We start from the raw sequence: 16725 nt of genomic DNA, 5'->3' as shown, positions 1-16725 counted from the left end.
TCAACAATCACTTTCGGAACGTTTACTTTGGTTACCGTGGTTCCCTAGCAATGCGTTTCAGACGTGTTTATGCCTTTACAATGGCTTGCCGCTTTTTCAATAGTCGTCAGAGTCATCATCAGTATCACTTTGAGGGACAGGCAAAGGATGATCTCATGGAAATCAGTTGTAAAATTGCATTGCCGATTTTAATGCAGAAATGCGGAAATTTAGTGGGGGTTTCCTGCCACATCAGTAATTTTAAAAATTGTATAGAATTCTCGATTTTTGAAATATTGAATTCGCTTAGAGATATACGAAGCCCAGAAGATTAAATATGAAGTAATTAGCCGGACCGGCTTTTTGAGTTGGATATTCGTACAATAACATTGATTTTTCAATTTTTTATTCATATTTTCTCAAGCATGAAAATTAATGTCTCCGTAATGTCTTTTGATTAAAATTAATTAATTAATGATTTAAAATTAATTATGAACCCGTAAAAGTGCATCGAAACATTCCACAGCTTTAATTAAGCATTTTTGGAGGCTGAAAACAGGCAGATCTCGATAACTCAAAGTTCAGGGGGGTGATCGCGTGATCCAAAAAGCCTCACTGAAGAAAACCCGGGCAGCGCCGGGTATTATAGCTAGTTCTATATAAAAATGTTTTTTGGACTTGCCACAGAAGATTACATGCAAAAATTACATTTTATTCTTTTTTGAAAAGAAGATGATTTAATTTTTTAAAATTTATGCGACGTAAGGGCTGAAATGAATGAAATTTACAAATCGGAAATTAAGTTTGGAATCGCACCTACACAGCAAAGAATGTGCTTTCGTGAACGAAATCTATTTCTTTTTCCCTTCTGAGTAATAAACCGATGCTCCCAATTGCGAACGTTTTGTGTAAGAAGTTAAAGGCAACAACCAGAGGTCTTTCAATATCAAGTAGAAGCGACATCGCCCACGCATGACCGTCCACCCCCCAGAGGAATGGACTGTACTTTGAAGAAAGATGTTCGGGGACACGTGTTCGTACGGAGGGGTTCGTGATGTTGATCCATTCAAATACACTTCGACGACGGGGTGAAGTTCGAATCCTAGCTGGGGTGCTGACGACGTGTCTTTTTAGGAATCTTCAAGAAGCCGATGATAACACCGTATCGAGATAGACGTCCGCAAGGTAACTGATTATTGAGTCGTTTCATAGTATAGTTTTTTCCATTGACAAGTGTATCGTTTGAAATGTATATCCGCGTGGTTCTTGAACTCTGGTCCTGTCTGGCCCGTACTCTTTTTCTGGTGTAAATTCTATTTGCGCTTAGCCTAAATGTAGTAAAAATGTTGCATGACGCAAGGTTTGAAAAATGGGAGCGAGAATTAGGCGTCAGCCAAACTTATCAATAAAATACCGCGTTCTTCCGAAAATGAGCCCGAGCATGATTTTTCAAGCCCTACCCCGAAAATACGCCGTAATTAAAATCGTCAATGAGCAGGGTTAGTCTGATTTTGCCCAAACCGAAAAAAAAAAAAAAAACCCATGGAAAACCCCACCACAAACTACACCTTAGAAACTACTTGCTAACAGTATGCTTTCTAATGGCGTGTTATTGCATAGTCACCACCGATATTTGCTATATATTACCAGGTTTATTATATTTATGTAAGTAAGCAACAGAATATATGACTTGCTTTCCTCATGCTCCAGTTAATTTCGGGGAAGCATGGTATCAGCAGTTTTTCCATGATTTGCTGGCATACAGAAACTAGTCACACTGTCAATTTGAAAATATTTGTGTGCCATATTCTCTTCTCATTTTTGGCGTCGTAATATCAAAGTTACTTTTTATATTCGAAGCTTTATTTTTCACATTTCCGTTCGTTATTCAAGTTTACTTTTCGTGTTGGTTTAGAATCTAAATGTTTTAGATATTTTTTCTGTCCTTACTTATATTCCGCTCTATTAAATTAGTTATTGATGTGCGTTCATTACATGTTGTTGCAGTTTCGGTTCAAACGATGCATCAAATTAATGTAATTGAATGCAATATCCGATCGATACACCGCTTTATCGAGTGTCCAAGCGATTTCGATTACGGACAGAAAAGTATTCATTTTAACGGAATTAGTAAATCCTTTCTTAAAGTGTTCGATTCTGAACTTGACACTAAATTTCAAACCGCATATTTTTTGATATACGACTTACGCGTTTATTTAATTTGCGACTCTACAAGATGCGACGATGGTCAGTGGTTCTTGACCTTTTTCCCCCCGCACCACCTGTACAATTCGATTGACCCCTCCCCGATCCCCTACCCTATCTTGAATAATGTGTTTTCTATTATTTAGAAAAATTAAAGTTCTTTTACAATTAATTACGTTAATTTTCCGCTAATTAATTCTTGTAAAAATTCTAAATTCGGATGATAAATGCAAAAGTAATTTATTATTGGACAAATACACAAAGAGAGATCATAGTTACGCCTCAATTTTCAGCGGGTGGTGGGCGATGACTCCAATCCCTTCAAACTAGGGACGTTGGAATTTCGCGCACACATTTCCGAGCGAAAGTGTTAGTTAAAATGTCGGCATGATTCGAAGTTTTCAAAGAATTCAAAAATTAAATTTTTTTCCCCCCGAATAATTATTAAAAAAACACGAAAACACGGTTCAATTTTTTTCCCCTCCGCACCCCCCCCCCCCTATTCAAGAACCACCGAAGTGACTTTAGAGCCGGTCTGTAGCCAGACGTTGGAAACATTTTATTTTCAAATGTTGCAGATAATACACTAAAATCTCTCTTAACGGACACCCCTCAGATGCGGTCAACCCTCTTTTACGGCCAAATAACAATTTCTCCTTGTGTAATAAAATTATGCATTTCAAACCCCCGATTAACGGCCACCCATCTTTTACGGACGAATATGTTTGTCCCGTCGGTGTCCGCAGAAGAGAGGTTTTACTGTACTTCGACTGAATGTGACGGCAATAAATACGTGCGTGCGATGAAGACATTGAGACCAATGTTCGAGAATTTAAGTGTGAATGGCTGTATAGCCGGTTCATGCCCTCTGCTCCCCTCACAAGAGTGGGGGCTGACAGAGTTCCAAACCGGGGGCGACTCTAAGCAATTTTTGGTTCGTTTTCTCACACCGTAAATTCACAGCAGCAGTAACGAACAATCTGGCCTGGGAGGTGCCGCCAGATTTTAGCCAAGAGGTCCTGCTGAAGGATGAGGGGGAACATTTGAGCCGGTTATTACAACACACAGTAAGGAGTAAGGTCTGGACCATAGACTAAAGATATAATTATTATTTTAACTCTGTGGTCTGGACACACATATCCGCACGTGCGTCGGCCGAGTGTAGGTCATCACACGGTCAAAGAATAATTCAATGCAGCCGTTCACACATATCCGCACCGTCACCGAGTAGTTTATTTTATATTTCTACGGTGACGGTGCGGTCTCGGGAGAGAGCGCAGATTTTTTGATAAAAGAGGAGAGAGAGCGGTCGGTCATTTATTTTTTGTCGCTTCTCAATTTTCATCAATTGTTGAATTGCATTTATTTCTTGATTTTAATCAATTTCGGCATTTTATTACTTTTATCAATTCTGAATTTTCAATAGTTCTGGAATTATTTCTTCCGCTAATTCTAAATTTTAATCTATTCCGAAATTATTTCTTTTATTATAATTCTGAATTTTCTCTCATTGGTACTGAAACTATTTCTCCCAATTATTTTTAATCCCTCGATTCTAAATTTTTCATTAGTTTCGGAAACGGTTTCTCACATTAGTTTAAAATTAGCTCCATCAATTTTTGTGTTAATTAACATTTAATTGTGTGTGTAGTTATTTTTTTTCGTACGGATATTTCTCAGCGCTAACTGGTACATTGAGAATGAGTGATTTGAAATTATTATCGTAATACTGCCGATGTTTCGACATTTAGTACAAGCTCTTTTGGGCTTTCACACGAGCTTAAAAGTATTCCCTTTCAGACTGAACACCCCTCCCCCTATTTAATAGCATGTAGCACAATTGCGTTTGGAGATTTTTATTAAAATAATAATAGGATAATGAACTTGAAAACAGTGTGAATGTGTTCAATTCCCCAATGCTCCATTAATAAAACACTATTTCGGTTCGAACATGCATTTGATAAAGAATTGTTCAAACTTTTTTTTATCGTATGTGAAAATATAGGAAACAAATGAAATTTAGCAACATGAAAGAACATGAATCAGAACACGCAACATGCTTCGCTATATCCGACATGCCCCCCACACATCCTGCAACGGGACCCCTGGGCTGGGATCTTTGGTGGGTTTCCAGATCGGGCTTTTTATGGGGATCCTGTGTAAGTAAATTTATGGAGTGAAAAAAAGTGATAATAATCGTCTTAGTTCCCGGGGCTGGTGCTCTGTCATCACTCCTCCACTGAAAACTATTCGGTGCTCTGCCATCTCCTTCCTCGTGACGGCCATGACATCGGACATTGCTGTTCGAGAGACTGTGACTTTGGCAATAAATACTTTAAATTATCGAATATTGTTATGCCAACGGAAAAAACCCTCTAGGACAGTGTTTCTCAACCTTTTTTTGTCCATGGCCCCCTTTCAACCATTTCTCATTCCTGCGGCCCCCTTGCGAACATGAATAATTTTCTACCCCCCCCCCCCCCGTTTTCCCATTAGAAGATAGTTATTCAAAAATTGTATGAAGTATAAATATTTTTGAATTTAATTTGATTAATTTTTAATTTATGAAAATAACGAAAAAGCAAAAAAAAAACATAATAGAATACAGTAAAAATAGAATAAATCCCTTAAGGTCACAAAGTGTCTGTATCATCGTAACGTTGCTTTTTGTGAAGTTTATTGTTTTGTGTTTTTTTCAGTTTGATTTGTATGTTTTATGTGTTGTGTCAGTCCAATTAAAAAAAAATCAATGTAAACTCTGCGCTTGAAGATGGCACAATGTCATCAAGTTACTGTACTGGATGAAATTTTTATTATTTCCAAATTAGTTTTTTTTTGTGTGTAAATGATTATGGTTTCATTGAGAAATGTCAGTTGTAGCTTCGAAAATATGCATTCTCATGATGATAAAAATCGCAAAAAGTGGTAGCAAGCAGTTTTATTAATTTTATTCTCTTCGTGCGGATAAAAGCAGTAATGAGGGAGTAACCGCACAAATGAATCACAATTGAAAAGTTCAACCTTCCACATCGTTTTCAACAATAATACATGTATCAAGGATATAGGGTCATGTTGTAGTCCTACTATGAATTCAAAAAAATTAACTAAAATACGTGTGAAAACTTTTTAATATTTGCTTGAACCATTCATTCCAGAGAAACCATGTACGCAGTGATAAAACTGTTCGTGTGAACATAATAATGATTCATTGTCAGGATTTCAAGCCCATCGGAAAATATAAATAATCAGATTTTCAAATAAGAAAATTATCAGTTTGTTGACTTCAATTTCGATACGGTGAAAATCTGATATTTCGTTGGATGACAAGCTACCTTCGAGTGGCTTTTTGATTCATAATGTGACCGCTCTCTCGCAGGCGAACGAAGCAACGTGCGTGTTGGCTTAAACACAACACAATATTTCACATAACAGTCCGTACTATATTTAATGTACAGGGCGCATAGGTAACGGGGCATATGGCATTTTACTGACGAACCATTGGTCCTAGAGGCATTCTTCCAGTTGGAAAAAATACCCGGATAATTATGTAGTACTCAGATATTTGATTCATGTTGCCAGGGGTTGTGCATAGTTATTAAAATAAAAATGTTAACTTTTATACGGATACACTGTGCTCCAAAACCCAATTGGAAAGTTGTTTCCTGGTCTCCAACAAAAAAATTCAACGGGTTCAAGTTCAAATTTTCACAGAGATATTCGAAGAAAGTTGGAAAAAAACAGCATTAAATGAGGGGAAACCATTTTACCCGCATTGAATGCTGTTTCTTCCCAAATTTCCTCAATTTTTCGAATTCGCTTGTCTCGGTGAATATTGCACTTAGAAACGTGAAATTATTTTAGTTGGCATCGGGAAAGACAGAGCAACAACTTCTTAATTGGGTTCTTTGGCACACGGGGACGGTATAAAAAGTTGGTTTTTTTTTTATTTTATAGCTATACAACCCCTTACAACATGAATGGCATATCTGAGTTGGACACGTGATTTGGATACTTTTTCTAGTTGGGTATGTCTCTGAGATTAATGGCTCACCAGTAACAGTCACCTGTTACCCATGCAGCCTCCAAATACACGTAAAAAAATAGCTTGAGACGAAATACAGTCAACTCCCACTTTAACAAATGCCATTATAACACGGGAAAAATATCGTTTTAACGAAAACTTTTCTAATCCCTCGGATAGGTTTACATAGGAACAATATAAAAATCTGGAGTTCCTTTGTAACGAAATTTCGTTATTACGAAGTGATTTCTCGGGTCTCTTAGAGTTCCTGTCTAATGGGGTTTGACCAAAGCGTATTACTGAAGGGTCTTTAATACGCTTTGGGTTTGACTGTATTTCCCCCCGAAAAAAAAATCTGACATTTCTGCAGTAAAGTAATTGAACTTCGGCAATTTGATCTGAAAACAGTCCTTTTCATAATGATTGTCATTTTTACTATTATAAATTTAGGAAGGAAACGAAAGGAAGAAAGGGTGGGAAGAAAAAGAAAAATGGCAAAGACGGGCTCGGTTGTGCGTAAATGCCTCTAAATTCCACTTGTGCGCAAGGGGATGCGTTCCTCACTCTCAGTTTTATGACGAAATTTCACATTTATGAGATGTTTGACTACGGGCACGATTAATCTCTATATATATAGCTCTTTGAATATTAAAATATTTCATTTATACGAAGCACAATTTCAATTATTTGACATTTTCATTTCGATTCGAACTCCAGATCTTTGGCATTTAGACATCATTTCCAACTATCAAATCCAAGCAGTTTTTGCAGATTGTGAAAACGCGTCGCTGAATTGGTTTTGCATGCGTATTATCAACACTAAAAACCATAAATTTTAGGTTGACAGGTACAAAGAGACGCGTTGAGCGGGTTATGGACATTTCAAAGTGAAGACTTACGTGAGAATTTATTGCACTTTTTTTAGAAATCAGCAGATGCAGTGAGTCTCTAACAAACGGATTTAAATTGCTTTAAATGTAGTCATACGCCATTGTTCTTGCGGGATAGGAATATTGCGTTGAAATTATTTAGGATGCTGCAGGCCAGTAGTAGGGCAGTTAAAAGGAAGCATTACAGTATCGATTAAAAAAACTTTAAAGATGTGGCGCCAATCTTGGAGGAAGTCCCAATCCCAATGGGTGGCTCGAGCGTACCTGCCACCCGGGTACGAAGCCTCATGTGCCGCCCCTACTGGCGACCCTGCCAGGAGGCTGATAGGGCTTCGGTGAAGGGCACCTGGAGATAAACCTGATTTTTTTTCAGAAGAAAGCCGTACATCATTGTATACCGTGCAAAATGTGCGTGCCCATACGTCCCGCTTTTGAAGTAGAAAATTTTTTGTCTTTGTTTTTTGTTCTAGAATTATTCTACCATTCTTAAGAAATTCCAGTTAACTTGATTCTTGAAAGTGCACCTTTTTTTGTGAGCCACCATCACTTATCCCGTAAAGATGATATTTAACGGGGTAATTTTTATTAAGAAAAATTTTTCAAAAGTGTTTCTGGTATTCCAGGGGCCGGACAAGTGAAAAATCAAATTTTTCCTTTGCCTTCATTTCACTATTGTGGATCAAATTCTGAGTGAGGGTATGGGCCCCTAGGCTGGGATCTTTTGCAGGCCCCCTCTCAGTCAGATTTCTCACGGCCCCTTCTATAGTTAATTTATAGCCTGAAAAAGCCAAAAAATTATGAGAATTATCCCGCACTCTTGTGGGGGGCCATGGGTGAGGGAACCAAAATGCACACATGGCCCTTGTAATAGAGTACAAGGGTGGTGCTTGGCCATCGGCCACACGGGACACCGCTTAATAGGATGCTAAATCCGGGGTGAATGGGTAAAAAAAAATTCCATTGACCAAATAAAACCAAACTGTCTGCTCTGGAGGGGCGCAAAATCCGAAATGAAGGGCAGAAAAAAAAAATGTTTTGTTAGGATATATTGTGAGGGAGGGGCGTGACCTCGTAAGGGTAGGGCTGACAGGGCTCCAGCTTGAGGCCCGGGACTAAATCCTTATAACATTTCTTTTTTCACTCTAAATTAACTGTAAAAGGGGCCCGTGGGATTTTCCACGGACATGGCCCCCACGAAAGATTCCCTGACGCAGGAAATAGGGGCTATGGAAGGAGCAATAGGTAGGAGGCGCAAAAAATAAGTCCCACACGGGTAGAGATTTTGTATCGAGCCGCTCAGATAGCTTACATTCTTGTTTCTGGTATTACGATCAGAGGCCTTGTCTATTTTCTCAACGTTTCCGTTGTCGAGACTCAAAAGCGTGATGTGAATTTTTACTGTGTTAAATTTTGTTGTCTTAAGTAAAGTCTATGCTGCCGCCCCTTAAAACCTGCCGCCCGGGTGCGTTGCACCCCTTGCACCCTCGCTTAAGCCGTCCCTGTCCCAATACATTATCACAGCAATGTAGTTTTAAAAAATTAAATTTCGCGGGTATTTTTCCTCATGTATGATTTGGTCTCTTGGAGTTCGTTGTAACTGAATTTGACTTTCTTTTCAGCAGAGGCAATGGATTGGCACACCCTTTCAAAATTCATAAAAAATAACCCAGGGCAATCATTCTCTATTCGATTTTTATAAATATATTCCCCATCAGACCACTCAGTGCTGGCTGAAGATAGCTTTGTGCTAAACTAGATGGCTATCCGTCTGTAATTGCATGAAAACGATGGGTTTTTTTACACACAAGCTTTCATTTTTCACCCATCTACTTCTTGGATTACATTTACTACCAGCACTGAAAAGAATGTCAATGAATGGTCAACAAATCTTTGTCTGTTTTCTTTATGGCAGCCCTCTTTGAATGAAAAGTCTGAACACACACAATTTTCTGTCTTTACAGTTACACCATTTTGCTTAACCTCTTCTATAGTTTGTGTCAGGGCCTACACCCACAGAGTAAGAATTATATCTTTAGTGTATGCTGTCACCCCTAAGTCGTAAAACCACCGAGATTAAATGAACCACTTTTTTTTATTTCCTTCCTCATGTTAATGTTACTTGAATGGGGAAAAATTACGAAAAAGATAATCCATGCATTTTGTTTGAAATTAAATTTTTTTAGTCAGAGTGACTAGAAAACATTTAATGTCACAAATTTCTTCGTGGCCCCCGTATCAGTAGCCGTGGCTCCCCTTTTGCAAGATTTTCATCCGTGGCCCCCCTGGGGCCATATGGCCCCCGGTTGAGAACCACTGCTCTAGGAGACCAGACACTTCCAACGATTTCCACTATATTTGTCACCAATCGCAATGTGCAGAGGGGCGAGTTCTGGGTTAGAAGATTCTACATACATACACAAAGTGGGATATGCTGTTTCTATGTAATTGTGAGGAAGGGTAGTATACACCCACAGCTGGGGTCTTATCGCAATTTGACACCATCTGCCCCAACAGTTGATGCTGAAAAAAAGAAAAGAAAATGCGTGTGTGAGGAAGAGTAAGTACTTTCTCCGCAGGTATTTTTTTACTGTTTTGGTGACTTTTTTTCTCAATATATCTCTCCAGGAAATTATTTCCTCTCTGCCAACGGCATGTAAACAAAAAAATATGTATACACAGTCAAATAGCACCCCGCCTGGCCATCTCTATTTTTACTCTCAGCTGCTCTTAAGATTCTATAAGTTCTTGCAAGTTCCTGTTTGGTACATACAAAACAATTTGGTGGAGGTTAGTCCAAATAATAAACACACACACAGATACGGAAAAAAAAAAATTATATGGATAGATTATTTACAGTAGTATTTACTTTATTCATTCCATACATTAAATTGTTCTATACATCTATTAAATATTTTAGAATTTACATTTAAAATTGGAAACCCAAATAAAAAAATTTGAAGTTGAACAGTTTTTTAATCTAAAATTCAAGTGAACCATAATTTCTTATTGGCGCCTGGATATAATCTCAAATAAATTATGGCCTCGTATCGTAGGGAGAAGATTGATTATATCACGAACATTAACGAAATTTTGTGAAAATGCAAAATTAATTTAATAAAATTTTATCTGATTGAAATGGAAGCAAATAACTTCCACTAACTACACACATTTTAACATCTTATCCACGAAACATTTATATTTTTATAAAATCTGTTTTGCCGTCCCAAAAAATTCAATTCAGTTAATAAAAATATTTTATATAAAAACTTCATTTACTTGCCCCAAAGCACACAATGCAATAGCTTTTTTTTAACCCATTTTTTTTCTCGATTTTGCATCTTTTCTTTTCAAATTCTCCTCTTCTAACGAAAGGGCTATTATAGCCAAATCACCATTACTAAATTTGCTGAACAGTTTTGAACTGGCTACGTCAAAATTTTAAAGCTAACTGACACGGTTCGATGGCCAGCATACGGTGACGGCACGGGCTACACGCGGAAAGGTGTGGTCTGAAGGGGGACGAACCGAGTCCCGGCCAACTGATGCCCAAGCTACGGTCCTGGCACGGTGCGGATATGTGTGTCCATATATCCGCACGATATGTGGGCGGATATGTGGACAGGGGCGTAGCCAGAAATTTCGTTCGGGGGGGGGACCACTTTCATTTTGGAGGGGGGGGGGACCAAAGTGACAGAACAATGGATTTGGCCATCTTTTTCCCTTTTTTCGGTCATTTTCTCACATTTCGGGGGGGGGGGGACCAGACCCCCAAGTCCCCCCCCCCTCGCTACGCCCTTGTGTCCAGACCTGTATACTACTTTACCGTACACATTTCTCCGCGGGAATTCTGACGAATCGGTGCATACCGGAACGTGTGTTCCGAGGGATATGTGTGTGTGTGCCACTCCGCTCCCCCCCCCCCATTTATGTCGTCAGAGTATGCTTGTTTCGTGTTCTTGCTGGTTTTGCCACGTGTGTCTCATATTTTGTACTAAAGATGGTACATGCTTGAATCTTCGTATGATGTAATAAGTGTCGTGTTGCAAGTGTCCGCCTGTTCTCAGTGGAGAGACTTTTTTCCGATGGGCTTCGAAGTTAGAAAACTGCAGAAAACAAACTTCAGCCGACCACCAATGTGTCTCGTCAACGGGGTTCGAACCTAAGAGACCCTCACGATGTCCACATCGACCGGTATTGAACGCAAAGGCCATTAAGAAGATTATTATGAAAGACGAATCAATTCTTTCCGTGCCAAGTGGGTGAGCGTCCGTTTAATGAACTAGAGCAGTGGCTCCCAAATATAGTCACCGACTTGTTTACCCATTTGGTCACTCACTCATACAGTCAATGAACCACTCAATTGATCACTCACTCTGTCACTCATACGGTAAGGGCAGGCGAAATTTCTGGACCCCCCACCCTCTGAAATCTTGATGTCTGCCACGGACCCTCATTTACAGCAACAGAACCTATATAGTCAAATCTTCTAGCGGAAATATTCTCGAACAATGGAGGACATTCTATATACTACCAGTGAATGCGATGCGATAGCAATGCTATCCCCCCCGAATGGGAACCACTGATGTAGACCTTTACGGGTACTGAAAATTCTATATTTGGGGGGGGGGGAGAGGAGATGGGGGTGTGTGTCGGTTTAGAAACTAAAATAATCGTTTTTATACCACTGATTTAGACCAGTGATTTCCATGTATAAGTTTTAGGGAGTCGCTCACACAGCGGATTGCACACTCGATTTATTACTCATACGGTCACTAATACAGTACAGTCACTCCAACACTCATGCAGATGGTCACTCACACAATCATATTTATGGTCACTCACTCACTCCCAAAACCATCCAAATAACAGGAGCCATTAACACACTTTGAAATCGCAATAAATAAAAAAGCGACCGAAAGAGAAGAGACCGTTTCTCAGCAGACGACAACGGCATCAGACGACCATCGATGACGACGATGCTTTGTTTTGACTTGGCGGTGAAATGATTTTATGACAATTTCTGATGAGGCACACGGGGAATGATGGCGTTTCTATTCATTTTTTTCGACTTCGTCGGCGATTTCCTTTTAACGAACGCGAGCCCATATTTTAAACCCGCAAACTTCGAATGCGCCACATTTGCTGGAGAATATTCGAATAACCGAATTTTTGCATCATAAAAATGTCGTCGATCTCTCATTCGTTGCCGCCGCTGAATGTGAAATAATAAAACACATATTTTGCTCCATTTCTGATGAAGCATCGCACGAAAAGGCATGATGTGCAGTGGCTTCTTCTTTTTAACGTACATGCACCTCGTACGCATTCGATTACGGAATTTCTAACGAATTGGTACGTGCCGGAATGTGTTTTCTGAGTGTCACACAGACCCTAACGTATTTATGTTGTCACAATTATGCTTGTTTCGTGGTCTTGCTGTGCTGCATCTATCCTCCATGTTTTGCAGTAGATATGACAGTGTGGTGTTGTAGTTCTGCCTGTTCTCTGCGGAGAGACTTTTTTGAATGGCAGACCGACTCGCATTTCACGCCTCGAAGTTGGAAAACCACAGAAAACCAACTTCAGCTGACCACCACTGTGCCTTAATGGAACTCGAATCCTCACGAACGCACAGCGGCTGACATGCAGTGTCTGGCAGGCAAGTGGTGTCCTTATTTTCATTGTGGGGGGGGGGGGAGGACTTGAAGCATCGAAGGTTTTGGCGACCACTGATCTAAACAAAACACTTCGCATATCAAATTAATTAATTTAATTACGCATATCAAAATTCATATCGCTTTTATCAGATTCGAATCAAGAGAAGGCTAGTATGGCCGTTGGCGGTGGTTCTCAAAGTGTGCGTCACGACTCCTTGGGTTTGAAAAGCATGCTTGTGTTACACAAAGGGGAAATTATTATTTGGTCGTAAAAGAGGGGGGGTGACAGTTTCACTGCACCATGAAGCAGTTCTTTCTTAGAATATCCCGGGGGAGCCGCGAATACATGTTCACTAGGGCAAGGGAGCCACGGAAGTCAAAGGTTTGAGAACTAGTGTCCCCATGGCCTACACTTAGATAGGGCAAGGGCGCTTTTCTGACAGCGCTCCAGCTATACACCTTTTTTACACTTATAAGCTATTGAGATGTTCTTCAAAAATGCCAACCTTGGTGCCGACCGTGCAGCCTAAAGGCCCGGCAATATCATTGACTAAGATCTTCCAATAGCCCTGGGTGGCCCCCGTCTGTAGCGTATTTGTAGTATCGAAAGACGATTCATATCCAGCTTGCATATTGGGGAGAGCGGGGGGTCCCACTAAGGGGTACTAGGTATGAATCGGATTCCAATGTGAGAAACAAAGTTGGATCACCATTTCGAACACGGGTTAGAGTGTATATCGTCGACTTCAAAGCGGAACGATGGACTTGTTAGGAGAGGGGAAAACTCCATGCTCCGGAACCATGGTCTCCACAGGGGTGGGGCTGACATGGCCCCGAAAAACGATTTCTCATCTTTTTTTTTTTTCACGCTATATATTCATCATAAATGGACCCCGTGGAAATCTGGTTTGGGGGACAGGAGAACATCCCAGCCTGGGGGGGGGGGCTACTTTAGGATGTGGAGGAACCCAGATTAAGTGTCGTGTAGTTTTGCGTGTATGATAAAATTATTTAGAGGTGGGGGGTCCATGGTTTCGGACATTTGGGGCAGTCCTTGTTGATCCACCTATGGTGGCGCCACTGTACGAAGAGAATTCCATTTCTCCTTCCCTCCCTTTGAGAAAGAGCTCATCTGCAACCGTTACTCAACCCATGTTAGTAAAACTTGTAGTGATGTCATATTTACGAGACTTCCAAAAATCAGCGCACGTTGACGCAGGGAACGTGGGCGTGGACCTAACCTCGAACCCCCTTAAAATTTCTTCTTGTTTTTTCTTCTTTGTTCAACAACGATCATGATGCCGAAGAAAGAAGACGTTTTCCTGTCCGAAGAGATTTTACAGTAAAACCCCCATTAACGGTCAACCATCTTTTACGGCCAAACTCGTAATTGCGCGTATTATTTATATTTACTCATTTTTTCAATAACCATCCCTCTTTTACAGGCGAATTCTTTTGGGAAAAGGAGTTGGTTTTACTGCATATTGTACGTATAGGAGCGGCTCTAGCCACTTTCTCTCAGGTACAGTAACTGTTATTTCGCATTGAAGTTTGAATGGATCAATTTTAAATTTTTGCTTTTTGATGCTGATATTCTTTTTTGTTTTTAAATGTGTGAAACACTTCGAGTGCCCGATATGTGTCACTTCTGTGACCACCAGTGGCATCGGAGACGGGTGCACCCACGCACGGTGATTTATGGCAGCATGGGTCTGAGCTCCCACTGAATTCATTCAGAAATCAAAATTTCCTATGCAAAAATCAAGACCAACACCCATAAATTCAAAATACTTCCGACGTCCCTGGTGACTACGGTCACGCGGCATTCGCCTTTCGTTACGCCCCTGCTATCTGGTATTCGTACTATGCCTCCCACACGAAAGAGTTGGGGCGCACGGGGCCTTGGACTCCGAGACTATATGTAGTAATTTCTTTAGTTTTTCACATAAATATTCACTATTGGCGGTTGGACGTAAACAGAGCCGCATCTAGAAATGAAAAATTTTCCTTGTCATCCTGGCCAATGCCAATTTTGCCCCCCCCCTCCCCCTGTATCGGTGAACAGAATAAGAGTAAATTCAGCGCTCTTCTTGGTCCAACGCCTGGGGCGCCTCACACCTAGCCTCCCTTAGTTACTGCCCACATATGAACAACTGAGCTGCCAGGTGGCTCGAAATGTAACGGAAAGCCACAGGGACGGGCTCAAAGCCTTCTTTCTCGTCAACATTGAACAAATTCTTGCAATTTTTTCTCCAAGAAATAACGCTTTAGAAATTGTCCAATAGTTGATGCCTGTCTCGCATAGCAGCAGCTGTTGAGACATATTGTTGGTCAGACCAGGGTGGCAACTGGGAGGGGTGGGGGGCGAGCAAGCTCGTCTGTGTCCCCGGGCGCCGTACCAGAGGGGATGAGCAAATTTCACACTATGACCTCTCTTTCAAAATTTACAATGGGGCACCAAAAGGCGTGCTTGCTCCGGCTGACCAAGCGTCTAGTTGCACATTTGTTTAGGGCCCTCAAGTGTGTAGTCGGGGTGTGGGGGGAAACTCGTGAAGAGGGGAATAATGGTATAGGTTCGTTTTGTATGTTACAGGACGAGTGAATTTTCCAGGAATTATCCGGCTCCTGATTGGGAAGGAGAATCTACTGGTGATACATGCGATTTGGTACTATGATTTCCGAAAGTAATGTATCGCAATTGGTTGGCAGGGCAGGTACTTCCAGCTATGGAGGAGGGTGGGGCAGAACATTACTTTGCCCGAGGTCCGTGGATGGGTCTCAAGATTATGCTCTCTATTCATGCTTGTGCCGCTTTCGGCTGTGTTTCGATGATGGAAATGCCTGAAATTTCGGCCATAGTGGCATCTTCTAGAGCAGTGTGTGTACCAAGGGGTGCGAGATGGCAAAAAAAATTACATCATGTTGACTGATTATTCAGGAAAATTCAGATGACGATAAAAATTGAATTTTTCAGTTGCTAAGTGAATCGTGCCAATATTTTGATTTCTGCTTGCAGAAATGTGCCATACCATGGATTATGGCGCTAATGAGACTTTTTTTTCTCTTTTGGCCGTTATCTCGTTAATCCTGGGCTGAATCGAAGTAACAGCCAAATGGAGACAGTTAAAAAGTTGTAAACGGTTTCTATGTTTTGTTTTGAGCACAGTCGTAGTAGAAAAAGCCGTTTCACAAAGAACAAGTCCCATCGGAACGAGGGTCGTCTTAAAAACATCATGGGACCCCCGGGCCAAATGATTTTTCGGAGGCCCTACCAGGCAAATTCTCGAAAATCTCCACCAGATCTCATTTTTGTGGGGCCCCTTTTCTCTTGAGGTGTCAGGGTGGGCCCATGTCTTAAGACTGCACTGTCGCCACCTCATGCAAATTTGGAAATTCGTTTTTTACTTTTATCCAGAATTTTGCAAGGCTAGTAGAATTGTAGTTCAACGGTTTCTTGATAAGACAGGGCTGCTCTTTTGTATTCAAGGAAATGATTCGCGATCCACAATGTATTTTTACCTTGGGTCCTCGTGTTACGAGAATATAATACGGATTATATTTTTCAAACGACAATAACAACATCTTTAAATGCGATTCAATAACATCTGGAATAAGGGTGCTTGAATGCAAGTCATCTTCCATAACATAATCCGAGTATGACTGAAACATTTCGTAATTACTTTCACCAATAATTTTCAGCCAGAGTTTCGAGTTTTCTTTTTCCCAAGAATGAAACATCGTTGTTTCTGATCCTTGAAGTTTCAAATTCAATTCATTTATGGACGAAAATATGTCGCCGAGGTATGCCAACCTGGCTGCCAACTTCTTATTTTGAAAGTAGTGGTACAAATCACTTTTTTTTTTTACCAATAAGAAACATTTCAACATCGAAGTTCATGTATCCTCTTCAGAACTTTACCTCGGGGCAGCCAACGAACTTTCATCGCACGATACTCTCAACAATCTAGTATTC

The 16725-nt window shown here is 40.5% G+C and overlaps 1 long non-coding RNA gene across 5 annotated transcripts in view; it reads left to right on the top strand.

Moving 5' to 3' along the window:
• The first annotated feature begins 1020 nt into the window (after nucleotides 1-1020).
• The window catches only part of LOC149066210 (uncharacterized), a 34086-nt gene continuing 18381 nt past the window's right edge, over nucleotides 1021-16725 (top strand). For all 5 annotated transcript variants that reach the window (XR_016195433.1, XR_016195435.1, XR_016195434.1 and 2 more), the window contains exons 1-2: nucleotides 1021-1164; nucleotides 14198-14274. This is a non-coding gene — a long non-coding RNA (uncharacterized LOC149066210). The remainder of the gene's footprint in view (nucleotides 1165-14197; nucleotides 14275-16725) is intronic.

Source organism: Pholcus phalangioides, unplaced genomic scaffold, assembly GCF_987345545.1.
Source record: "Pholcus phalangioides strain wild (caught in Gottingen) unplaced genomic scaffold, Ppha-v1.0 ptg000032l_1, whole genome shotgun sequence".
NCBI lineage: Eukaryota > Metazoa > Arthropoda > Arachnida > Araneae > Pholcidae > Pholcus > Pholcus phalangioides.
This window is presented reverse-complemented; position numbering and strand designations above follow the sequence as displayed.